The 25,355-nt window shown below is 46.7% G+C and overlaps 2 protein-coding genes across 11 annotated transcripts in view; one reads left to right on the top strand and one right to left on the bottom strand.

The window, feature by feature from the left end:
* The window catches only part of ZNF536 (zinc finger protein 536), a 490,140-nt gene that overhangs the window by 109,253 nt on the left and 355,532 nt on the right, over positions 1 to 25,355 (top strand). For 6 of the 10 annotated variants that reach the window (XM_050772542.1, XM_050772550.1, XM_050772541.1 and 3 more), the window contains exon 3: positions 19,294 to 19,409. The exons of 3 other annotated variants lie outside the window; for them this stretch is intronic. The gene's annotated coding sequence lies outside the window, so the exon portion shown is untranslated. Of the gene's footprint in view, positions 1 to 13,933; positions 16,870 to 19,293; positions 19,410 to 25,355 lie in introns of those variants that run through there. One more of the 10 variants, XM_050772544.1, reaches the window with a different exon arrangement.
* Positions 1 to 25,355, bottom strand: part of LOC126943623 (cytochrome b-c1 complex subunit Rieske, mitochondrial) — a 1,156,760-nt gene that overhangs the window by 1,115,049 nt on the left and 16,356 nt on the right. The window lies entirely within an intron of this gene.

Below are 25,355 nucleotides of genomic sequence, written 5' to 3'. Positions count from 1 at the left end.
AATAAGTAAATAAATGAATAAATAATATTTGCTGAAAGAGAGCACAGTTCCATGACCATGAGGCCCTGGTGGAAGGACCTCCTCTCTGGCCACAGTCCCAGCTTCATCCCTGAAGGACTGTGGATCCCAGACATAGAGACATCCGGGAGTTGTAAGGGAGCACCATCTGATTCTGTCCTCTCTGTCCCTCTTGAGAAGTGTCGCCTGTGGTTCTGCCACGAGGAGAACTGGGTGGAGGATGGATGCTCACACTGAACATTCGGGTAGGTTGCGGCCTCTGAGAGCCACGTGGCCATGAGGACTCTGGTCAAGCGATTCCTCCTCTTCATCTTCACCTTCCTGCCTGCTGCTGTCTCTGTGTGGGGCTTCCTGCATGCCTTCCTGTAGAAATCTGCTTGCTGCTGCTGGCCTGCCTGATGCCCAGGGCAGCGTCCCGGTGTCTACCTTCTGCCATTGCCCATCAGTAGCTTCCACCTGGCCTGACCTCTCACACCTTGAGCCCTACCTGCAAAAGGTGACCGTGGACTGTGACCTAGGAACACCTATGAACCAGCCGGACCCCACAGAGATTAACCAAAGACAAACCACCCCACAAATTAGTGGGCTGTGCCTGTGTTGACACATCTATTCTCGCCCTAATGATATGTTTATTTAACTGATGACTGCTGTCCTCATTAGGGGCTCATTGTTGAGCCCGGAATAGTGATTATTTTTGCTGATATTCCTTTTCTGCAAAGATGATTTTTAAAAAAAAATCACTCTTTTGGTGTGCTATGAATCCTTAATGAGGATAGTTAAATTTAAAAGAAACCCCCAAACCACCCTTCAGGTTGAAAATAGAAGTGTCTGCAAAAGCAAGCTGCTAATTTGCTGATTATTGATTGACATGATTGGTGACAGACCCACAACTTTCAATAAAATGAAAGCTCCTATTACTGGAGCATGGTAGCAAAAAGAAACAGAAGCAGTTTCACCAATGGGAAGTGAGTGCTTGGGGTTCTAGAACATTCTCTCTCCTGCATGTAGAAAGAGTCATGATTCTGGAAGTTTGAATGTTGGTAATGGCCTCCAAATTGGACCCAAAGCTCTGCGATTCTTGGGGACGGATGGAGAAAGATGTTTGTAAAAGCTTATTAGCTGAATACTCAGAGAGTCAATTAATGAACTTACCAACCCCTGAAACTCATCTTTCTCCTTTGGAATTCTAATCGAATTCCTGTGTGGCAGGTGAGCATTAACCTCCTGCTTCTCAGACAAGGAGAGTAAGACCCCAAGAAACAGCATCTTGGCTAAGACTGGGGCTAGGGTGTGGTATTAGGATCTCTGGTTAAGACAAACGTTTCTCCACCCATTGCTGGGAGCCGACATTTCCCCTCCGTGATGCAATGTGAAGACTGGGTCTACAAATACTGGCCTGTTCCCCTTACTTGAATATATCCAAATACATGAGGACTGTGATCATGCTGTGAGGAGTATGACACAGTGGGTTGATCATGGAGATATTGTCATTCATGATGAAAATTCCTGCGGCCTCAGCTCAATGCCCAGCCTTTAGAGCAGCGGTCTGCAACCATTTTGGCACCGGGGATCTGTTTTGTGGAAAACAATTTTTTCATGGATGCAGTGGATGGATGGTTTCAGGTTGAAACTGTTCCACCTCAGATCATCAAGCATTAGATTCTCGTAAGGAGCACACAACCTAGATCCCTCGCATGCAGAGTTCACAGGGGGTCTGGGCTCAGGTGAGAATCTAACGGTCCTGCTGATCTTTCAGGAGATGGGGCTCAGGCGGGAATGCTCGCTCCCTCTCTGCTCACCTCCTGCTCTGCGACCCAGTTCCTAACAAGACACGGACTGTAGTGGACTGGGGGTTGGGGACCCCTGCTTTAAAGATCTCCTGGGGCTGGCGGAACAGGGATGGGGACACAGAGGAGTCACGCAGGAGGCAGACGTGGCCAGAGCATGAAGGATTTGGCACCAGCCGGGAAGGAACAAGCCTGAGAGCCTGGCTATGTGTCGGTCCCACCCTGCCACCTATGAACAGTGTGACCTTGGGAGAGTCATTTAACCTCTTGGAACCTTAGTTTCCTCACCTCTGTAATAGGGCTGTTGGGGCATCAAATAAAATAACCGTGGATATGAGAGGCTCCATTACATCTTTAATCTTGATGACAGAAGCTGCTGCCACTGCCGCCACAGCCACCCCCAGCCTGGTACACATCCCATCCTGTCTCACAAGCATGTCATCTCCTTTTCCCACGTGGTCTGTGTGTTTTGGGAGGCCTGGCACGCCCACCCCTCTTCCCAGCAGAGCCCAGCATTGCACCAGACACGTGTTCAGCAGGTGCTGAGCTATGCGGTGGGTGTCTGGTCCCCTGAACTGACCCAGCCCCTGGCCCCTTTCCCAGCGCCTGGCATGTCTCCTCCCTGGCACATCTTAGCTCCTGCTCTCTAGGGCTGTCCCTTCTCTTCTCAGCCAACCCGGGTGGAGAAGCTGCGAATGCCACTTCCTCCATAGCTCCCTGATCTGCCCTTGTGCATGGATGGAATCTTCCTCGCCAGGGCTGCCCTCAGATCCTGGCCTTGAAACTATTTCTACTTGTTCATGAGCCACCTGGGCTGGGTCCCCGTCAGCTGCTGCAACTCGCAGCTCAACACTGGGCTGTCCAGGAACCACCAAGAACCAGCAGGTGGATGGGAGGCAGTCAAGGAGTGGCACTGGCTCAGACAGCCGTCCCCACCGAATGGATTCCTACTAAATGAATAGTAACCTCCTGTTCCTCAGATGTGAGACCCCAAGAAGCAGCATCTTGGCAAAGAGGCAAAGACTGGGGTGAGGGTGTAATATCAGGACCTCAGGTTAAATTCGATTCAGTTCTAGAGGGAGAGCTACAGGTGAACAAGGGAGGAGGTGAACCCGCCCAGGCTGGTCAGTGCCTACTGAGCACAGACTGTATGTCCTATGCTGGTTTAGGCTCCAGCTTGAGAGTAAGGCAGAGCCTGCTTGACCACGGGGGACTTGAGTCCAGCTGGAAAGATCTATTACATATTTACTGGTGTCTTCATCATTGGTTCCTTCTAGAAGTTGCCCTCCAGGAAGGTAGAAACCATGTCTGATGGCTCACTTTTTCTCTGGTGCCCGGCACATAGTAGGTGCTCAGTGAACATGTGCTGAATGAGCGGATGAATGAACAGGACACCTCCAGGTGGAATGCAAATGCTGTTGGACAGGACAAGGGGAAGGACAGCGCAGGGCAGCACACCATGCCTTGCCAGAGGGATTGTATAAACAATTGCTATAGAACCTTACAGGCTGGCGGAGGTCCCTTCAGGCTTGGGCTGTTGAAGGCTTATTAGGAGAGGGTGTGCTCAAATTGATCTCTGAATCCTGGCTGGCACTTGGAGGCAGAGAGGATGGAGAAAAGCATGCCTGGAAGGCAGGGTGAGATGGGCCAAGGTGTGCAGGTAGGACCAGAGAGGGAAGGTGTGTGTGGGGGCAGGAGAGAGGGTGCGTGCCTGGGAAACATTGGAGACCATCTTGGAGAGGTCAGTATAGGCCAGAATGCATAGGCCCAGGCTGCAGAGTTCAGCTGTGACCCCTGATGTTATTTTAAGGTGGTGGTTTTTTCATATTTAATTATGAATGAAATTGCATTTGAGGATGGCAGCTGATGATGGCGTGTGGTTATGCTGTGTGGGCTGCTTTCAAAATAGCTCACCCCAAACTTCATTAGTGATTAGTTCGAGGAAAGTGCAGCCTGACCCACTGGCAATTTTCGTATCGTCTGGGTTGGGTCTCAGCCGTGAGAACTCAGGAGAAGGCAGCTGGTGGCTTTGCAGGTCTTCTGCAACATGGACCTTCTCTTGCAGGTCTTGTTCTTGGAGGCCTGTTCTTTCTTGATGGTGGTCAGATTGTTACTCCTTTCTGATTCTCCTTTACTCTGGAGTTAGTCACTTTCCTACTACTCAAACTTGGACCACCCTCAAGGGAGACTGATGGAAACCGCTGCCGAGGCTCTCAGGGCTAGGAAAGCCAAGGCTGGCACTGGACACTCCCAGCCCGGCTGCCTGGCCCACAGAGTGGGGTTGCTGAGCCGATGGCTGGCGTCCGCAATCTCCCAACTTCTGCTAAATATGGTCAGTGTTTGTAGTAGCTCCCACCACCGTCTGTGTCCGCATGAACTGTAGATTTTAGCTTGGCCACCCCTTTAGCCAGGACTTTCTGGCCACCCTCCCTTTGCTGAACTTAGGATAAACCCTCATTATAATTGAGATTAGCCTTAGTGAGAAGAACACATGGGTTGGCAACAATGACAAAGCCCAAGTAGCCTCCCTGTACTTTCCTGGGCACCACGGACCAGTGCCAGTCCTGTTTCCTCTTTGGAAAGCCCACTCCTGACACCAGCCGATGAGACAGCCCACAGCCCCTGGTGGGTCCCTAGATGAGGCCTTCCTCATCTCCCTCAGAGGGGCCAGAGATATGGCTATTAAATGGGGCTACTTGGGGTTGCTTTTGGCTCTGCTGCTACTAACTGACCTTCAGTAAATTGCATAACCTCTCTGAGCCTCAGTTTGCTAGTGTCTGTATAGTGAGGATAAAGTGAGTAGCAGAAATGAAATGTAATAATGCAGGGAGGTTGAAGAACTTAACACGGCTCCCAGCAAGATCTCAGTAAGTGTTAACTGTGCTCCTCAGTAAGTGCTGATGGTGGTGATGATGAAGATGATGATGACAATGGTGATGATGGTGGTGAGGATGGTGATGATAATGACGATGATGATGATAATGGTGATCATGATGTGATGATTGTGATGGTGATGATGGTGATGATTGTGATGATGATGGTGATGATGATGATGGTGGTAATTATAACAATGTTAATGGTGATTATGACGAGATAAAGATGATTGATGATGACTATGATGACAATGATAATAATAATATGATCATGAAGACAATGATAATATGATGATGACAATGATGATAATAATGATGGTGGTGATGGCAATGAGGTGATGATAATGGTGGTGATGATGGTGAGGATGACGGTGGTGATGATGACAGTGATGATGATGAAGATGATTTGATGATGATGGTGATGACAATGATGATATGGTGACGATGATGATGACAATGATGATAGTGATGATGATGGTGCTGCTGCTAATGGTCATGGTGATAGACCTTGTGGTATAGTGGCTGAAAGAATGGGGCCAGGTAGTCTGAGACTGAACCCTAGTGCTATCACTTCTTGGTTTCATAACCTGGGACAAACTACTTGACCTGCCTTTGCCCCAGTTCCCTCATGTCTGCAGGGGAGCAATGCTAATAGCATTTTACAGGGTTGTTGTAAGGATTTGAACTTGGACCCCACCAAGGAGGGGCTGGCACTTAGTAAGCATGATTAACATGCTAGCTAGTGAGTATTAGTTCTTATTGGTTATTATATGATTGCTCTTATTATTTTAGTAGCTGTGCAATCTTGGGCATGCTAGTTAACCTCTTTGAGCCTCAGTTTCCCTATGGATGAAGTGGGGACACAGTGCCTGCTGCAGAAGGCCATTCTGCTGCCAGTGGCATGTGTGAGAGCGCAGCACCTGCCAGCCCAGGTTGCCTGCTCTTCCCGCCATGTCAGCTTGGTCCCTCTTCTTCCTTCCCTCTCCCGGCTGTGAAGTTCCGTAGCTAAGTAACCCTGGCTGATGTGTGGATTTTGGCGGTGGTGCTCGCGGGAGAGCTGCATGTGCCGCCGCCTCCTTTGGGTGACAGCTGTTTCTAGGCAGATGCCTCCCCCATGTTCTGGAGCAGTGAAAAAAGGGGAGAGTGTCCCAGATTTAAATTTGGAATGCGCACGGAATTATGCCAGCCTGCCTGGAAGCCCACAGGGCCCATGGGCTAGGTGCTTTTTGGGGTGACTGCTCTCTGGACACTGGGATATTGGTCACATGGCCGGGTCTAAGTTGATTCCTTGAAGCCCTGAGCACAGTGGGAGTCCCAGAACAGCTTCTGGGGCTGTGGAGCAGCCACTCCTCGGGACCCCACCTGAGGAGCCTCTTGCTCATCTGCTGGGTGAGGTACAGGTGGGAATACTGCTGGGAAGGTTGTGTAGGCAGCAGGAGTGAGCAAGTGAGCAAGAGTGGGACCATCAGTGCCCTTGGTCTCAGGGTGTGGCACACACAGGGCCTTGCCCACCCTCGGGCAGAGCTCTGCTCACTGTCATGCCAGCCTTCTGGGGATCTAGGATGGCCCCTGGGCTGGGATGGGTTTCCCAGATGGACGCCTCCACCTCGAGGGTGAGGGTTGCCCTCTGGGGATTGGAGGTTGGTGACATTGCCAAATCTCTGCACCATAGGGAGACAAGAGGGGCTGCTACAGCCCTGGGGTGTGGAGGAGAGGTTGGAGAGGGAAGTGGGGAGGCCAGCAGCCATGTTCCGAGCAGGCTGATGCTGTGGGTGGGTGGTTGCTGTCAATTTGGAGGCTGCTTTATTCTGGAAGCAGGGTGGGCTCCTCTGGAATCTCCAACCCTAAATGTTCTCCTTCTGCCCCGGTCTGTGTTTGCCTCTGACCTGCAGGTGAGCTCATCCTGCAAGGGTGAGCTGGGTGGACCCTCTGCAAAAAGGGCCAGTGGGCACTCTTCATCCTAGGGAAGGCAGATGGACTCCCCACGAATGCTGCCCTGGGCCCAGTCAGGCCGCCATCCCCTGCACCCCACCATCCTGCCCGTCCCAGCTCCAGGAGTGTCTGCTGTCTAAGGGACACTGGCGGGGACAGGGTAACAGGTCAAACCTGGTCTCGTGGGCTGATTCACAGAGTCTGCCGAGCTCTGAGGTGTCAGAGGTGGCCTTAACCCCAATGGCCATGTCTCTGGGGGAACACCGGCCAGGTAGCCTGCACAAGAGGCCCAAAATGAATGGTCACACTGGCTGTCATTCCTCAGAAGTGGTTTCAGGGGACAGGATGATGGGTGTCAGGAGGACCCTTAGGAAATGTCAGTCAGTCGGGTCCCAGATGGAAGATCGCCCTGGGCCCAGCCCAGCCCCTGGACTTCCCCTACAGTGTCCCCTGCTTTGGGCATCAGTATCCCCTAAGAACAGGGCTTGGACTCAATGCATGATCCATTTTAGTCTCTCCCCTTCTTGCTTGACTTTTTATATATATCTCAGAGCCAAACATTCCTAGTGAAGGGTTGTTTTCTTCTTCATCTTGGAGGGGTCTTTTCATCGGCTCAGGCACCTTCGCATCCCCGTGGACCAGGGCTCAGAGCAGAGGAGAGTCAGCGGTCTCCAAATTATCATCGTCTCCTACCTGCGCATGTACACAAAAATAAGCCTGAATGCTTTTTCTTAGTATGCAATTTTCTGTCTATTTTTAACTTGTACACAGAAGGCCAAAAAGAAAATTCCATGAGGACGTAAGAGTGCATTGAGGTTGCAGGTATACAGTCACCAAAGAACCTGAAATAATTGCCAGAATGATATCCTTTTTAAAAAAAATGTGAGCCTCTCAGAGGCAGACAGGGTTCCTCTTGCAACAGGCATCGTGTGTGTGTTTTATGTCCCTTCTCTTCTGCTGCTGTGCACTTAATTTGGTTCCAGCCATGTCAGGGAGACTCGAGAAAAAAAATCCCACCATTAAAGACATGCTCTTTGTTTTTTCAATGTGTGACCCCAGCAATCTCTTTAGCAAGCCATGGTTCAGTGAACTGGCACACAGCAGCCGTTCAGCAGTGGAAAAATCATAAAACAGATGGAAGCTTTACATTTTTGTTTAGTTTTTAAGAGCAGTTTTTATAACATCGCTTAAAACCATTCTGATGCATCATACTGTTTACACTCGAAGCTTTGTAGCTAAGATGTTTACAGTATGGAGAATGTTTTAAGATATTTTATAGTTTTGATATTTAGATAATTTGCAAGGAAAAAAAATAGTTTGTTGAGATTGCAGTGATGTTGGGAACCGTGAAGTAACTTATGAGTCTCAATAAATATGTCCAGTTCGGTGGAAAGTACAAACTCAGTTAAAACAAAACAACACAAGAGGGAATATCTTTTCAGTGAAATCATTTCCTTTTCTTAATCAAAAGATGACAGGCAGGGCCTTAGAACTTCCATCTGCGCCACACCACGCCATACTCTGTGCCTGCTGCTTCTCCTCTCGTGATTGATAGCTGCACCCCATTGGTTCCTTGCTATTCTGCATGAGTTCATGCAGACACCAAAGTTAATAAAGTTCAGTTTTAGGAGACCACCTTCAAATAAACCCAGGGCAGCCCCCCTCATCTCTGTGCAGTAGAACTTGCAGAGATTTTTTTTTTTCTTTAATGTCGAAGAATTTATGCAGAGCTGGGATTTGGAACTCTTTTTTTTTTTTTTTTTAACTGCCCCAAAATGGCATTAATCAAAAACAATAACTCCTTTTAACTTTTCTAAGTGCTCTAAAGGAAAGTATGAAATAATCTGTGTGTGGGCCACAAATGTGGAGAATGCAAACATTTCACAATAAACATGTTGAAATGAAAGTCCCTGGCAAGATAGTCTGAAAGATAGTACATGCTGGGTTAATTAATGCATACTCATAAAAATAAACCTCACTTTTAAGATTTGACCAATAAAAATCATTAGCATATTTGGATCGGATGACTTTATGTATACATTGAACTTCTCCATGCAAATTGTCCTTGGAAAAGCCTGGAAACAGATTTCAGTTTAAAGTCAGAACTCCTCTTCTGTCTTCTCTTTGTGTTTGCAATACAGTGATACGATGATTTATTCTGGTTTCATCTGTTATACCTGCAATTGATCTACTGGTGATGGGATTAAATTTATCATTTTAGATGTATAAATCATAGTTAGATAGCCAGAAAAATGTGTAGTTGCATAAAAATTCCCATTGTTTGCTTTCGACACACAGTGTTTGATTTTTGCTGTACTCACATTGCTATAGTGCGTTATTTTTACTCCAAGATGTTTGTTTATTTGTTTATTTATTTATTTATTTTTTGCTATCTTAAATGGAATCATTTTGGCCTATTCACAACTGCTGTCTTTAAAAAGATATTTTCTTGAAATCATGTATCAAACAAATGTTGACTTGGGGTTGTGGACTCTGCTGTGTTCTGAGGTTCTGTTAAATTAGAAATCACATAATTTTCTAAGTCTAATTACAGTATAGAAGATTCAAGTTTTATGTTGTGCTTTCTGTACAGGAAAAGACAAACTGCTACAAAGACCTCTTCAGTATGAAGTTAACAGTAAAACCAAACTCATTTTAAGAGAACTGAAATTGGAATTCATAAACTCAGTAGAAGTTAAGTTGTAACTACCCAGCCTGGGAAATTCTGAACCTAAGATAATGCTGCGTTTCAAATCCTTATGAAAATAAAAACAACCCAACAAAAATTATGGAGGAAAAAAACTCTAGCATGAGTTTAATTTTATCCAACTTTATTGGCACCTTATTTTGAACTAATGTGCAATAAAGTTGCCAAGCAGAGCAATTGAAAGAAGTGTGAAAAAAACATTTTTGGTTGTTTTCTTACACTGGTTTGTTCTAATAAAGGCGGTAGAGAGGTCAACACCTGAATAGATAATTTGGGTGTCTGTCACGATCATGCCTGGCTTAGTGCTTTAGGTCTCATCAGCGCTGTCATTAGCCACTTCCACTAAAGGCCAAGCGATGGTCTGGCTGCTGCAGGGTGTTCCAGGGTCTGCAGTCTCTGGGTCTCTTCTCTCTCCCACCCTTGGTCTGGTGGGGACAGCCTTGGGCCCCTGGATAAGCCCTTCTATGGTAGCATCCTCCAAGCTTGCCTGGGAGCAGGACAAGTACCCTCTCCTTAGAAAGAGGTTTTCACATGAATGTTTCTGGAGAAAGGGCTTGCAAGTTTGAGGGTTCCAGCAGATTATAAACAGTGTCGGCTTCATACCCTCATTTTGTGCCAGAGACTCAACATTGCCTATTTTAGAGACTGTGTGTTTACGCCTACAAAACAAACCTCTGCATGTGTGTATATTTGTCTAAAAGCCACACCTAGTGATTCTTGGGGTGGGGGAGCATCTCTTCATAATATGTATCACAAGTGCTACTTACTGATGTTAGCAAGCTTCTCAGCTCCCTGCTCCATCTCCAGTCGAGGGGGCTTGACCTGGGTGAAGCTCCGACTTAAGGGAAACCGAGAAAGATCCTGTGCCCAGGTGGAGATGAGGGGGAGGAAGAGGTGTTCCAGGGCTGCTAACTGGTGGTCCTTGGAGAACCCCATAGCCTCCATGCAGTGAAATTAAAAGTTAAAGATGTATACAGCATGTGCGTGATTTTTATCATACAGAAGGCCCATAGTTTCCATCCGATTTTTGAGGGCATTCCTTTCTTGTCTGTAGCTGAGAAACAGATAAACTTTTGCAAGTGGACCTTTCGATGTGAAACACTACGAGATGGTAACCGATGCCTGGATAACCTGGGTGCTGCTTCAGGACAAAGAGATAAACTTCTGCCCCTGAAAAAGTCTCACTCACAGAATGCTGGGTTGGATGGAGGGAAAATAGCAAGAAGTTGGCCAACCCCAAGTGCATGCTAAAAGTGTCCCTGTTTCACTCCTTAAAAAAAATTATTCCAGTCTTTTTTAAGGTAATAGATTGGTGTAACAGTCAACATGGCCATGCGAAAAAGTGTCAGAGGGAGCGAGCCATGGCCTGGGAGTGAGACCCAGGGAAGGCAGTTAAAGGGGCCCCTGTCAGAACCCCACCATGGGGTGCTGAGTGTCAGGGGGCACCCCGTGCTGGCTCTGTGGTCTCCCACCCCTGGGACCTGACCCCGACTGGCAGACAAGGATAGCCGGGTGCGGTGGCTCACGCCTGTAATCCCAGTACTTTGGGAGGGTGAGGTGGGTGGATCACCTACAGTCAGGAGTTTGAAACCAGCCTGGCCAACATGGTGAAACCCCGTCTTTACTAAAAATACAAAAAAAAAAAAAAATTAACTGGGTGTGGTGGCAGGCACCTATAATCCCAGCTACTTGGGAGGCTGATACAGGAAAATCACTTGAACTCGGGAGGTGGAGGTTGCAGTGAGCAGAGTTCACACCATTGCGTTCCAGCCTGGGCAACAAGAGTGAAACTCCGTCTCAAAAAAAAAAAAAAAGAAAAAAAAGACAAGGATGCTGTCATTCACATCTCGGACTCTATGTTTGGGACATGACACATCCATCACCTTCATTCCCATCTCTGGGCCAGCACTGGATCTTGTGCCTCGGGAATTATCAAGCTCTTGGGTCTCCCCTCTCTAACGCTGGGCCTGGCCTGCCACACCTTAAAAGCCCTCACTGAGTGAGCCCTCGCTTGGGCTGGAGCAGAGCAGGTAGGCCATTTTTTTACAAGACTGGGCCCATGGTGGCCTCGGGGATTCAGGTTTCCCATGGGCAGAAGGTTCTTTGGAGACTCCTGCATTCATCCCCTCATTTCACAGTTGGGAAAGTCAAGGCTTGGGAAGGGAAGGAAGTGAGACAGTGACTTAGTGACCGGACCCAGGCTCCCAGGCCTTGGCCCTGTGATCTTGTTACTACGTGATACTGCTTGTCTAGTGAATGGCACATGAGTCAGCCTTCTGTGGGAGACACAGATGAAATGCTACTTCTATAAGATTTCTGCCTCCTGCTGGCTTATCTTTTAATATAGCATCAACAACAGCAACAGCAACACAATAGCAGCTACTAACTAGGTACCAGGCATATTATTTTTGTAAACTAATTAATACTAATTGATGGTCTCCTTTAGTTTAATTCGTTCTTGCAACAACCTTATGGGGTAGGTACTACCATCATCCCCATTTTGCAGATGAGGAAACCGGGGCTGGAGAGATTGTTAGATGCCCCAGGTCCACAGTCAGTAGTGGGGGAGGACCACACCCCGGGGACTGCCCCCAGCATGGGTGCACTCAGCTCCTCCCTCTGTTCCTGTCCCCAGCACTGCAAGAGAACTCCAGGTTTGACAGAGCTGAGCATTTTCTTCTTTGATCCAACTATGTCTCTGTTTTACGTACATAGGTAAGGAAGAAATCTTGGCTTTTATTTATGGCACTGGGATATAACATTTCCACTGGACACACATTGATTTAAGGAAATCTGTGGTCAGTTTCAAGAAGTGTCTTAACTAGTTTATGGTAAAGGTGTAAGCAGATGTGGCAATAGAATGAAGGTGGCAACGTGGTTGAAATTTGGGCAGCACTGTCCTATGTCTACTTAAGGTAGAAGAAAAGAAAAAAATGTAGTGACTCCACTTTTAGAAATTTCAAATGAGTCCTTATCTGCATTCTGGGAGAGAAGCCCCAGTGACATCTTATGACCAGGTCATTGAAGGCAGAGAGTCTCGGGTGCTTAGTTTTCCTGGCATGCATCTAAGGGAGCCATGCTTGACCCACCAGTGGGAGTCACAGATCCATGAAGTCTGCAGTCTTCATCCGGTGTCATCCCTGGGGACTAGGTCGGCCTACCTGAAAGGGGACTGGCCTCTGACTTGGAATCAGTGGCAGAGCTGGAGGTAGAAGGAAGGAGGAGGTGGCAAATTGGGACCGGGAGGCGTCAGTCGGAGAGGACTGGAGAGTGTCTCATTCAGACTCCCACATACAGCACTTGGGCTTTGTTGCCTAGTGTTGACCAGGTTGATGACTGTAGCTGGCATGCACGCCAGATGGCTACCAGGCATTCAGGACAGGTCTTCCATGCCACTATATGCTGCCACAGCATTACAGATTCACTGCCATCAGAAAGGCTGTAGGACAGTGGTTCTCAAACTGGCATCCAAGGGACCCCAAGGGTTCCCAAGAAGACACCTTGGGAGCCAAGAGAAGGTCAGGGCTCAGGGTTCTTCTCTGCAGCTATGGTCAAAGCAACTGTGCTTTTATCAGCTCATATGGGAGAAGATTTCCTCAGGGAAAGGATTCTGCTACTAGGAAATGCTGAAAAATCATGTATTTAGACCAAAGTTGATTCTTTTTTAAATATTTTATTTGCTTATTTATAACTTTTGTTCTAAGTTCAGGGGTACATGTGCAGGTTTGTTATATAGGTAAACTTGTGTCCCGGAAGTTTGTTGTATAGATTAGTTGTCACCCAGGTATTTAGTCTACTACCCATTAGTTTTTTTTCCTGATTCTCTCCCTCCTCCCACCCTCCCCACTCTGAGAGGCCCCAGTGTGTGTTGTTCCCCAATCGGTGTCTATGTGTTCTCATCATTTAGCTCCCACTTATAAGTGAGTGAGAACATGCAGTATTTGGTTTTCTATTCCTGTATTAGTTTGCTAAGGATAATGACTTCCAGCTCCATCCTTGTTCCTTCAGAGGATATGATCTTATTCTTTTTTATGGCTGCATAGTATTCCATGGTGTGTATGTACCACATTTTCTTTATCCAGTCTACCATTGATGAGCATGTAGGTTGATTCCATGAGTTTGCCATAGTAAATAATGTTGCAGTAAACATATGCATACATGTCTCTCTTTGTAACAGGACAATTTATGTTCCTTTGAGTATATACTCAGTAATGGGATTGCTGGTTCAAATGGTATTTCTGTAATTAGGTCTTTGAGGAATCAACACACTATCTTCCACAATGGTTGAAGTAGTTTACACTTCCACCAGCAGTGTGTAAGAATTCCTTTTTCTCCACAACCTAGCCAGCATCTGCTATTTTTTTACTTTTTAATAGCCATTCTGATTGGTGTGAGATGGTATTTCACTGTGGTTTTGATTTGCATTTCTGTAATGATCAGTGATGTTGAAGGGGTTTTTTTTTTTTTGTATGATTGTTGGCCACATGTATGCCTTCTTTTGAAAAGTTAGACCAAAATCTTTTTTTTTTTCTTTTTTTTTTTTTGAGACGGAGTCTCGCTCTGTCACCCAGGCTGGAGTTCAGTGGCCGGATCTTAGCTCACAGCAAGCTCCGCCTCCTGGGTTTACGCCATTCTCCTGCCTCAGTCTCCCAAGTAGCTGGGACTACAGGTGCCCGCCACCACGCCCGGCTAGTTTTTTTGTATTTTTTAGTAGAGACGGGGTTTCACCGTGTTAGCCAGGATGGTCTCGAACTCCTGACCTCGTGATCCGCCCATCTCGGCCTCCCAAAGTGCTGGGATTACAGGCGTGAGCCACGGTGCCCGACCCCAGACGAAATTCTTGATTCTGCAGATGGGAAACCAAATTCCTCAGAAGATCAAAGAATCACAAAGATCAACTCTGTACGGTCATTTAAAATAGAGAATGTCTTTATTCAAGCAGATTGATAGAGCTCTGGTAGAAGAAATAAAACATACTCCGAAAGGTGACATAAGGGTTCCTCTGGTCCAGCTGCCTGCTTTACGGGCAGCCTGGCAGCTAGAACATTTGGTAGAGGTGGATGTCTGCCTGGGACCAAGCTTTCCACCACAAGGGGCCCAGAGCCTGCAGGACAGAACTGCTCATCCTATCTGCCCATGAGGGCTGGAAGTTGAGTGTTTATAGGGTGCAAGGCCATGAGCCAAGCTCTTTCATTTATTATCTCCATTCTACAGATGAAGAAATGGAGGCTCAGGGTCAGGATGTGACTTATCAGCAGGAGCCTACTGTACTCTGGTCTAGGGTCTGTGCTGTCAGCCACTGCGGCCCCTGCTCCTGGTAAGAGTGTCTTGGTGTCTAGTAGGATTGCACTGAGGTATAAAGGGCCAGAGGTCTCATTGTCAGAAACACCCTGAACGAATTCTTCTATCTGAATCTTCAATATTCCTATCTCCCCTTTCCTGACACTGCAAGGGTTTTTGCAGAATGCTCCTGGCTGCCCCATAGGGTTTCTAGAAGTCTGTGTGCTTTGAAACATCGGAAGGGAGGCAAAGATGGGTAAACAAACCCCTAAACAGCAAATGGGCAGGGACCCTACTTACCGTGTCTTCTCCGGTGTCCTACTTCAACCCGCCATGTGGGCATGCCGGAGACCCAGTGTGTGTACTTATTGATAACAAGATTCCAATGATGTTCTATCATCCATTCATAAAGCATTTTTGATTTACATGTGTTTATCCTTTTACCCATTCCTTCATGCGTTTATTACTTTTTAAATTCCTTCAATCATCTTTCTATTTCTCCATCCATCCATTTATGCATGCCCTTATGCATTCATTCACGTCTTCATATCTTTGTTCATGTATGCATTTGTTAGTTCCTTCCTTCATTCAACAAATAAAACACGAAGAAATGAATTAAAGCTTCTGGAGGAATCTGTAATGGTTTAACTGCACCCAGGGTAGACTCTGGGCTTCTTTCATATAATTGGATGCAGAGGCTCACTAAGTTGAATAAACAGTGCCAGGGTACCTAAGAGGCATTTTTTTGTGGCCCGGGAGAGGTGCAGGCTAAACTCATCCACCATGACTGTAGAATTCAAATGTCCCTTACGTGCTGAGGTCCTTGAGCCTCCCCCTCTACTTTTTCTCCATGGGCTGAGAATTTGTGGGCACCCCCTGGGTTCCCTCCACAAGTCTTCCTGTGACCCTGGGACATCCTTAGGTTGCTCCTGAGTCCTGAGGACTGGCAGAATCCTCTATGGGGATGCAATGGATGGTTGAGTCCAGGATCCAGGGCTGGGATGTGAAAGGGTGAGGAGAGGCTGTCTGTCTTGAGTCTCATGAAGGGTGCACACGGAGCAGGGCAGGAGCTGCAGTGTGCAATACAAAAGTACCAAGTGCCATGCAGACCTCGGTTTCCTTCTCTTCTTTCACCAAAGAGTTTCCATCCATTTTCTTTTTTCTTTTTAATTTTCACATGATCCCTGAGAGGCCCGCAGGATGAATGCCAGTGTGCCTGTTTCACAGGTTGAGAACCCGTATTTGAAAGCATAAATGATTGTGTGTGAATCAAACACAATCCAAAGATGAGGTAGAATTCCTGGCAATCGTAATAATCTCGAGCTCAAGCCGGGCTAAGAATGACACAAAGGAAAGGGCCTTCTGCCTCCACCAAATGAGTGAGGATGAAACATACCGTGTCTTCTGCCTCAAGTGCTGAGTTGGTGCCCTGGAGCTAGGTTGATTGTTAAGATGGCTTCAGTCCAGACTTCTTTTGGTTTAGTGAGATGATATTTTGTTTTCACACTCAACTTGACTTACTGCGTAGGGCTCCAAATGCATCTGTGTGCCCTTTCTGCTTTGCAGACAGTGTTCCAAGTATCTGGCTGCAAAGACTGGGTAAGTAGAGCATTCATAATGGCTTTCACACATGCAGGCTGGCCTGGGGCACCTGTTGGTTCCAGATGTTTATGGCCTTGACCCCTGTGTGACTATCATCCCTCCCTGCAGCGAAGGGCGAATGAGTGGCCAGGTGGAAAATGTTCCTGCCTTCCTTATACTGGAGTTAACTCCCAAGGTACAATCCTTCCCCAGCCTTCAGAAAGCCCCACTCCAAGAAGCCAAGCTCAGGTGTCCCGTTTCACCTAGACCTCAGAATCCCGCCCGCATTGAACCTCAACTCAGGGCCAATGAGAAGCGTTCTTGCTACACACTGGTTCCCTAGGTAACCGAGTGTACACTCGAGAAGAACTAGAGAGAAAGGAAGAAGCAGAACCCCACACCCTCCTCTCCTTGGGGTCTGTGCTTTATCCACCTCAGCCCCCGACCCTGCCCTCACCAGCCAACCATCTTTTTGCCTATTACTCTGCTTGATTTAAAATACACAGCCATAAACACTCAGGGCAGCTAGCAGCATGGCCGGATATAATATTAATTTCTTTTCTGGTTTATTTGTGAAGGAGTCAACCATGTAAATCACTTTAGAAAGTGATATCGCATCTTCAAATGGAGAAGTATAGTATGTTACCATTAAAATCTTAGTGGAATATGTGATTCAATTGAGGTTGTTAAGGTGGGTATAGTTTTGTTAACCTTACTTTAGATTGTGTGAGACGCTCCGAAAGTTGTTTTTTTTTTCTATTCATTTTAGTGCAAAGCAATGGGTACCTATCTGAGGTATATCATTAGAAAGTCTGGTGTCTGCCGGACAGTCTCCTTGCAATGCCATTTTTCATGACTTGTTTAATTAACAACCATTTTTGACCTAGACTTGTTATAAAAGTGTTGCTATTCTCTCCTGCTAAATTATGTCTAATGAACATATTTGCATGTTATCAGATATAGCAATATATCATTTCAAATTTCGGCGTTTAAGCCTGCATCACTCAAAACAGCTTTTGTGGATTAGTAAGCAGGTGAAATCAAAAATCTCATTTCATATCTGACATTAATAACTTTCAGGGGGAATGAGCATTGGCATTTATGTCTGGACCAGAATCGAGCCCAATGTCCTAGAAACACAAGGGCAGCAGACAAACCTACTCACCAGATAGGAAAATAAATCATGCATAATGCAGAATTTCTACCTTACATGTTAATTAATGTGTGCAATCAATTACTGATGTTACAATATGAGAAAGAAACTGGTGGGGAATGGGGTAATAAAAAATACCTATAGATTTATCTGCTTCTTTTTTCTATTTAAACAAATAGTCTTCAAGCCTGTGAATGCTGTGTTGAGACATGCTCTGAATAATAAGCATCATAAAATCTAATCAGATTTATAAGAGGAATTGATTGTTGTGGCAGGAGGAGAGGGTGGAAAATAAGCTGAAATTTAAGTGTTAATTTTTATGCTAATCCACAGTGGCTTCATATGAAGCAATTTTGTTCTGTGCCACAAATATAAAATTGTCCCTTGCAGAGAAATGTCAGCTTGCTAGACCTGAAAGCAGTAATTTATTAGGTATGTTTCTATTAGTATGTGTCACAGTTGTTAGCAGGCTATACACACAATGGTGCTTCATACTTATCCTCCAAGTCTCAGAATGTTTCAGCTCAGTGGCTGGAACGTGGGGCATTAATACATTATCATATGCGGGGTGGTCTGTGCCCTGTGGACAAAAGGCTATTTAATACAATTTAATGTCATTCTGAGAAGAAGTGGAAAAATAAAGACGGGGAATAAAATGGCATCTGTGTGTTTCACTGTGCACTCATGCACAAACCCTCAGTTTAAGAGGTATGACATTTCTGCCAAGAAAAAGAATAAAACTGGGGCATTTTTTTTATAACCTGTTCCCCACTGCAGTATTTTTCTAAATGCTATTAAGTGATCGATTTACACGGCCACATGATGATGTCATCTATAAGAAGGGGAATGCAGATGACAGCAAAATACTAGTGACAGTGACCTTGTTTCAGAATCCTTGGAACCCTGTCAGCTTTGCTTCCAGTATATGGTTTCAAAGAATGCACTTTTTGGACAATATCTAGTTACTGGGTAGTGAATTAATAGAGTTAAGGGTTCTGATGCAATTCACATATAGGTCAATTACATGCGCCAACATCTGCTCTGTCACTATCATTTGCATATAGCATTCATATGTTAATGATGCCTCTTTTTACTCAAGTAATATATTTAAAAAACAAGATTTGCATATCAGTTTGGATCAGTATATTACAAGCAATTTATCATTTTCTCCTTCTTGTTATGATTTTAAGAACAATGTCTTGAGCGATGGCTGCTATATTTGAGCACGGCTCTGATTTATACAAGAAACCCCTCAGTGGGAAAGCTTCCATTCTAAAGCTGCTTAAAGCCTTATAAATCAATAATGACACAGATGGACTGGTGATAATCTATTTAGAATGCCTGATAGCAAATATTGTTGTACAGATGATTAGAGTGGTAACTGTTTTAGCAGAGAGCCTGTCCTCTCTTAGTAAATGGTAAGTTTGAATAAAAAAAGTGCTCGCACATGGACTCATGTTAGGAAATCTTCTTGCTGGGTCTGGATTGCAAAGGGGAAAACATGGGGGAGAAGAACAAAGAGGCTTCCCGCTCCTGCCAATATAATCATATCAATCCCTGTTTCTTTAACAAAACAGGACCTCTTAATGGAATTGTGTCTTCAGGTGTAAATAGCATTAAAAGCTGCTTCTCCTCTCCTCTTTGCCCTGATAGAGCACAAGGAGTGAGAAAATAAAGTGGAGGTTGTCAGAAGTGGCAGCTGCTTGGAATCCTGATAAATATAAGCTTTTATTGATCTGATGAAAATGAAAGATCCCAGTGCTAGGCAGTATTTAGCTTCTTGTCTACAGCACGTCACCGGTGGCCTTGCATGGGGATAGATTTCCATTCTCATACACCGGATTTGATTTCATCTTTAACCTTTTCCGTTGAATTTCCTTGACCTCTGCATATTGCTGTGATTTGGTGAATTTGTTACATTTCACTTTACATCATTTCTTTCTATATTTCCTTTTGTGATAGGGAACGGGGACGCCCCACTTGCAATCTGTCAGTGCCTGCACCAACTTTATCCTTTCTGGGGCATTTTCTCACCAGACTGACAGTCCTTAAGACAAGTATGCAGTTAAGCTGCTAAGGTAAGTCTTATGATATTAGAACTCCTTCTTCTTCCCAGACACACCTCATTTCCTTCTGCCTTGTTGCATTGACCAAACACAAATCTAAACCAAGTAGCTCCTCTCTCCCCTACCCCCGGCCAGGGGCTTCCTTGTACCCTCTCCGCAACCCAGGTAGGAGTTCCGTACCTGCCCAATAAGCTGTCGGTGAGTGGTGGCTGGCAGGGCCTTTCCCCATGGGGGAGGTATTCCTTTGTGGTTTGGGTGTGTTTGGGGATGGGTGGGGAAGAGGGACAAAGAGATCATGAAAAAATGTTTTTTTCTCCTCTGTGGCTTAAGGCCTTTCTGAAGTTTTCTTCTGGGATAAAGATGGGGCTTCAGTGCAAAATCCTGAGGTGCTGCTAACATATTCTGGTTCCAAGAAAGTGCTGCTGTTATTTTGAGTAGTTTTGATACAACCAAATCAAAGTGAAGATTTGAAATAGCTTTTCTGAAAGCCCAAGCTGAAGTCATAAATTATTCTGCACCATGATTCGTTCTGATAGTAAAACCATACCTCTTTGCCTGACATCGCTGAAATGTGGAAAAGTGAAAGTTAAAAATAAAATGAAACATTTAAATCTTGGCTGTTGAGAACCTCAGATAGACATCGAGGCCAGTCGATAAAAGCCCCTATCAATTAGGCTTCCATGGTTATCATCAGATATTGGTTTATTAGCAATTGCACAGGTGCAGGCTTCCGGTATTAAGAATCGGAAGGGATAAGAAAAATTCAGGGAAGTACCATAAATTGAAAAGAGAGGGTCTGGGGCTCCGAGGTGCGCTTGAAGGCGGAGGACAGGACAGTGGTGGTGCTACGGCCTCGTGTAATATCGTAGGAGAAAAATGTCTGCTGCGTAAGAGTTGGAATTTTCCTTTTCTTACTCCCTTTATTTGAGTTAGAAAGTGTTGATTTCACACTGTGGTGAGTGTTTTCCATCAGTTTCTTGGTGCGTGTATTTCGTGTTAAGTAAAAGGAACAGCGAACACCAGCAGTGGTCCCTTCCATCAGCGGATGAGCAGGCCTCCCCGGCACCGGTGACTTCTCAGAGCACTGGGTCTCCCCTAGGCATGGTGACAACCCACAGGCTTCCGGGCCCCGGGCTTCCAGACTGAGCTGTTTGGCTAGTTCCTTCCACAGCATATCGCCGGCAGGAGCAATTTTTGGTTCCATAGCTGTTTGGTTGGGAAAACAAGGCTGCAGTTGCCAGTAAGGTTTAGAATCTGCCTGCCAGATAAGGGAATGTCTGCGAAGACTATTTTCCCTCTTGGGAGGCAAAACACAGATGGAGAAGTTAGGAGCCTTACAATATTTAGCTGCTACATTGATGGTGAGGATTCTGCCACGCGGATGCTCACAGTTTCGGAAGGGCCAGTTTAGCATCCATGCCACAGGCCTCAGGTAGGGGAGAAGGGTAAGACTGGCTTCCTCCGGGGGCAGTGAGTGCACCAGCTTGTTCTAGAACATTCCACTCTGCATGCCTCCTGAGATGGAGGAGGTGCTGAAAGGGGCTGTTTCCCCTGACCCCAATTGGGATGGGTAGGTAAGAGAAGGATGAGCTACCTGCCCAGGTGCCTGACAGGGTGGAGACCGAGGCGGGGGAGGAGAAGGGACATGTGTGTCCTCTGGGAATGAGACGCAGATATCCTTTGGATGGGCTTCTTGGAATAGACTGTAGCTATTCCAAGGAATAGACTGTAGCTACTAGAGGCTAGTAGCTCTAGCCTCATCAGATTCTCTGCCACAGAGGTATGCATTTTGTTTTATTGATTTATTTATTTTTGTAGAGATGGGGTCTCACTCTGTCGCCCAGGCTGGAGGGCAGTGGTGTAGTCATGACTTACTGCAGTCTTGACCTCCTGGGCTCAAGCAATCCTCCCGCCTTGGCCTCCCAACGTATTGGAATTACAGGCGTGAGCCACTACGCCTGGTCATGGCATGCATTTTAAAAAATTAACTGCCCTGGCATGCTTTGGGCCTCAAAGATAAAGAACAATTGTGTGTCCTGTGGAATTGGCCACGTAAAGGCAGGGAGATTTTCTCAGACTGGAAATATACATCCTGGAATAATTTCTGGGTCACATGAACTGGAAGGAGGATTGAGACTTTATATCCAAAGACAAATTTTGTCTGCTGGAGACCAAGAAAGGGGCCAGGTATTAGAAACAGGCAGAGAATACGTGGGCACCATCCTCCCTGCCTCTCGCTGACTTTCAGGCTCCAGACCACAGACTTCTTGGGCCCTGAAGTTGAATCCTGCCCCAAGTAATCTGGACCTGGGATGAGCTGGTTAAGAATGGGTTGGAAGTGGGCTAATTCAGTCCCAGAGCCTTTTCTGGACTTTCAGAGTTTCCTGCTGGGACTCTTGCTGCTTCTCTTCGTCAATGCTGTCCCGATTTCTTTGCACTGGACACTCGTCCTTTTGGAGTCTTATGTATTAGGCCCTGTTGGTGATGCTGTAAAGAAGTACCTGAGGCTGGGTGATTTATAAAGAAAGTGGGTGTATTTGGCTCATGGTTCTTCGGGCTGTACAAGCATGGCGCCAGCATCTGCTCAGCTTCTGCAACTGCATGGCTTATGGTGACGCGTCATGGAGCTTTTCCTCATGGTGGAAGGTGAAGGAGAAGTAGGAGCATCACAGGGTGAGAGAGGGAGTGAGGGAAGGGGTTGGGGAGGTCCCAGACTCTTTTAAACAACCAGATCTCGCGTGAGCCAACTGAGGGAGAACTCACTCATCACCAATGGGATGGTGCTAAACCACTCATGAGGGATCTACCCCATGATCCAGTCACCTCCTACCAGGCCCCGCCTCCAACACTAGGAATCACATTTCAACTTGAGATTTGGGGGGGACACACATCCAAACCATATCATATCAAATGCTATACACATGCAGCTTCAGGATGTCCAGACCGCACTCTTTATTTTATTTTATTTTATTTTACTTTTTCATTTGGAGACAGGATCTCACTCTGTCACTCAGGCTGGAGTGCAGTGGTGTGATCTTGGCTCACTGCATCCTCGACCTCCTGGGCTCATGCGATCCCCGTGCCTTAGCCTCCCAAGTAGCTAGGACTATAGGTGCCTCCCATCGTGCCTGGCTAATTTTTGTATTTTTTTGTATAGATGAGGTTTTACCATTTTTTCCAGTCTGGTCTTAAACTCCTGGGCTTAAACCAGGGGTCCCCAGCCTCCGGGCCATGGGCTGGTACTGTCTGTGGCCTGTTAGTAACCGGGCCGTTTTACTGCCTGAGCTCCACCTCCTGTCAGTGGCTGCATTAGATTTTCATAGGAGCCCAGGCCCTATTGTGAACTGCAAACGTGAGGGATTTAGGTTGCGCGGTCCTTTTGAGAATCTAATGTCTGATGATCTAAAGTGGAACAGTTTCACCCAAAACGCTCACTGCCTCCGGATCCAGAGAAAAATTGTCTTCCACAAAACTGGTCCCTGATGCCAAAAAGCTTGGGGACCGCTGGCTTAAGCATCTACCTGCTTCTACCTCCCAAAGTGCTGAGATTACACATGTAAGCCACTGTGCCTGACCCAGAGTACCACTCTTAAGCACTGATAACATAAACATTGAGGCAACCATTGGTAACTGAATGAATCACACACATCAGGCTATGATTTCATGTCCCACCACAATGTGGATTTCCAGACTGCTCTTTGCAAAGATTGGAGGCAGAATTTCAGGGCATGGTTGCCCAGCCTTTTATAGCTTTATCCTTTAGAAAGGATAAAGCTTTCGGGTTTATCCTTTCTAAAGGATGTTCGGGTTGGGAGGCCCAGTGACTTCCAGAAGGAAAGGCACTCAGAGCCTATAGAACCCTCCTTTTATCTAACAGACACACTGTGTCCCAGGTACCTTCAGGACTCTGGGGACCCCGGGCAGTCTGCACTTCAGGTGCTGATCCTGCGGTGGGCTGGGCTGTCCCGAGTCAGCCCCTCTGTCCTGGTACAGATGAGTGAGTCAACATCCTTCCCGCAGCAGTAATTACCTTAGTTAAATGCTGCAGGAGCAGTACTTTGGGAGCACAGAGGAGGGAGTGAATAATTGTAATTTCTCTGTGATAATGATGATAAGCCCTGCACATGTGTGTGGGGCTTTGCGTCATATTCGATCTTTACCACGAGATCTCTGGACTTTTGGAAGAAAAGATCCCAGCAAACTCTTTTGTAGCAGCTGAATGAGGTTGGTATGAGGTCCCATGGCGGACACTTTCCCAGGGAGAAAACCGAAATCAGAAATAATTTTAACTCTAGAGAGAAGGTAGAGTGGAGCTCATTCTGGCATACGCATTTCTTGGTATCATCTCAATTAATCCTCCCAAATCCCCTACCATATAGTAGATACTATGATTCGTTCCATTTTCCAGATGCAGGATCTGAGGCCAGAGAAGTGGCCTGCCCCAAACCTGGGAAGGCCAGGTCTGAGCATAGCGCTCCCTGACTTCAGAGCCTGATCCCTTCCTCCTGCCTCAAACCTGGTGGTTCAAGCACGTTCTTCCCAACTTTAGAGCCTGAACTCTTAGCTCTTGCACTGGGTACAGCGTTGGACAAGACAGGCAAGGGCCCTGTCCTCAGAGGACTGATATTATGGGGGTTGAGGGTGGGGAGCAGTAAACAAGGAAACCAGTGGATACGATGACATCATAGAGCACTAAATGCATGAGAAAACGTAGCAGGAGAATGGGTGGGGAAGGAGACGGGTAGTATCTGTACTTGAGAGAGGGTAGGTGGTCAGGGGAAGCCCCCCTAAGAAAGGGATGCTGGCAGCTAGAGGTCTGGAGGACACGGAGGGGCCAGCAGGGTGAAGTTCTGGGTAAAGCATTCGAGCAGAGAGAGCAGCATGTACAAAGGCCCCATGGCAGGGAAGAGCATGGCATGTCTAAGGGACAGTGTGTAGGCCAGTGTGGCCAGACAATGATCCCTGGGGAGAGGATGGGAGGGCCTTTATCAGGTGTGGCTTTGTAGGCCATGCTGACGAGTGTGGACTTTCATGTTTAACCAGAGGGAGTGTCTTGAGAAACCCTCCCTTTTCAGGTGTGGAGATGCTCCTAGGTGCCAGGAATGAGTGGCTTGGATTGGCTCTTGGTGGTCTTCATTTTCCGCTGGAGGGATGACCTGGAGACTTGTCCAAAGCCGGGAATTAGGGATTTCAGGCTCTGTGGTGCAAGAAAGATGGACAGCAGCACTGGGGGCCCTGCTCTTGAAGCAGCAGGGCCCATGGCAGCTGCTCAGGACCTGGCATGAGCTTTCTCTGCAGCCCTGGGAGGCCTAAGCTTCCCAGCTGTGGGCGCCTGGGGAGAGTGACAGGCAGAGGCCTTCTGGAAGGTATCACAAGCCACTTAACTTCTGTCACCTCAGATCCCACATCAGCCCACAGAGTCCAGCTGGGCTGCCCTGCCCAACTATTGCTCACCTCTTCCTGGTACAGACTCTGCCTCTTCCTTTGATCAGGGAGCCTTGGTCTGGCTAAGTCTGTGCCCAGAAGGGAAGAGCGACCCTCAGGGAGTTGCAGACATCTCCTGTTCACTGCAGGGAAAACTGGGTCATTATGGGTCATCATGAATGCAGGGTGAGTTTAAGGGTAAAGAATCTTGGTGGTTATAGTTTAGCCCTCTTTCCCTCGGGCAATGCAGGTATTATTGCCAAGTGGTACTGTCTTCTCCTGAATTCTAGAACATTCCTAGGCTCATGGAAAACTTGGGCTAGCAGAAACCTTTATGATCAAAGCAACCTTCCTTTTATGGGTGAGAAGACTGGGACTCAGAGAGGGTAAGGGACTGGCCCAGGATCACACAGCAAATCATTAGCAGAGCCAGAACCAGACCCCACTTACTTATGTTTACGTCCAGCTCAATTCTCACCTGAGCACAGTAGGCCCTCCTCACCTCTCCCGGGATGCCCAGGCAGATCCAGACAG

This window comes from Macaca thibetana, chromosome 19, assembly GCF_024542745.1.
Source record: "Macaca thibetana thibetana isolate TM-01 chromosome 19, ASM2454274v1, whole genome shotgun sequence".
Taxonomy (NCBI): domain Eukaryota; kingdom Metazoa; phylum Chordata; class Mammalia; order Primates; family Cercopithecidae; genus Macaca; species Macaca thibetana.
This window is presented reverse-complemented; position numbering and strand designations above follow the sequence as displayed.